Source organism: Atta colombica, unplaced genomic scaffold (assembly GCF_001594045.1).
Source record: "Atta colombica isolate Treedump-2 unplaced genomic scaffold, Acol1.0 scaffold27, whole genome shotgun sequence".
NCBI classification, from domain to species: Eukaryota; Metazoa; Arthropoda; class Insecta; order Hymenoptera; family Formicidae; genus Atta; species Atta colombica.
Window position 1 is genome coordinate 2,986,581 of NW_017259370.1, and position 1,236 is coordinate 2,987,816.

Here is a 1,236-nt window from a genome sequence, read left to right on the forward strand (position 1 = left end):
CATATAATATATATATATATATATATATATATATGTGTATATGTAATATAATGTATACACGCACATGCGTATATATATATCCACCGGGCGTGAAAATATAATCTTTGAGGTAAACTGCATTTAAAAAAAAATTGTAAACAATAGTCTAATAGGTACCGACGTTAAGTTAAAATTAAGTAATGTAAATCACTCTGTACAGAGTGACAATTACGGAGGTATATTCGTTCGACTAGAGCCGCCGTACAATACAATCAATACTTGCTACTATATATTTAACACTACAGTCTGTCTGATAAATTATATCGAACTCTGTATGAAAGGAATGTATATGTTTATGTTTATATTTATGTGTGTATATTATCATATATGGAGCGACCAAGTAGGCTTGCACAGATTTCATATAAGTCCCGATTTAAAAGACAATAAAACATTCTTCTCTTTGGCTGCCGCATTGTAGGTATTTCTAAATTAAGATTATAAAATAGTGAAAATAATGCGCAAGAGTTAATTGTTAAGAGATTCATGATGACACGATGATATCGTGTTTCTAGTTTGTTCAGTAAATTATGATAATAATCAATGAATGCGCGCAATATTTGTTACGATAGATTATGATCTATAATATGATATCATTTATTTCCGAAGTTCGCGTTTGCGATAATATGAAGAACGCGCTAGACGCGAGACGATGCTTATTGCTTTTGTATGTACTATAATGTCATCTTCGTGGATTTTGTACATACGGAATGCTTCACGTAAAGTCCTGCAGGTTGTCCTCCTTGCAAAAGAAGAACGGTCTGCAATCGCTTCGCGTAAAACACTTTGACTTCCTCTCCTGAACGGCGACTCTATAGTCATTTGTTCGCGACATAAAACTTATCACATCCACGAAATTGTTTCAAGAGCACTATGGTATGCGTGTACGGAGTGTTTTGTCGTTTCAATTAAATTACTGATTGCTGTTGGCGATTCATTCGTCGCTGCGGCTACCTCTTTCTCTTTTTGTAATACGATATTTGTAATACTCCATTACTGATACTGCGGATATGGAATCGTGAATATAGCAGCAGAATTGTACATGTAATTGGAGCAACATATGTTACAGCTAAGGGAAGTATAGTACATTATGCTACTTAAGTGTAGAGTAAGAAATGAGATGAGAACAATTTTGATAAGCGTAAACTCATTCTCTCAAGAAACTCGTACAACTGGCAGTTTTATATATATATATATATA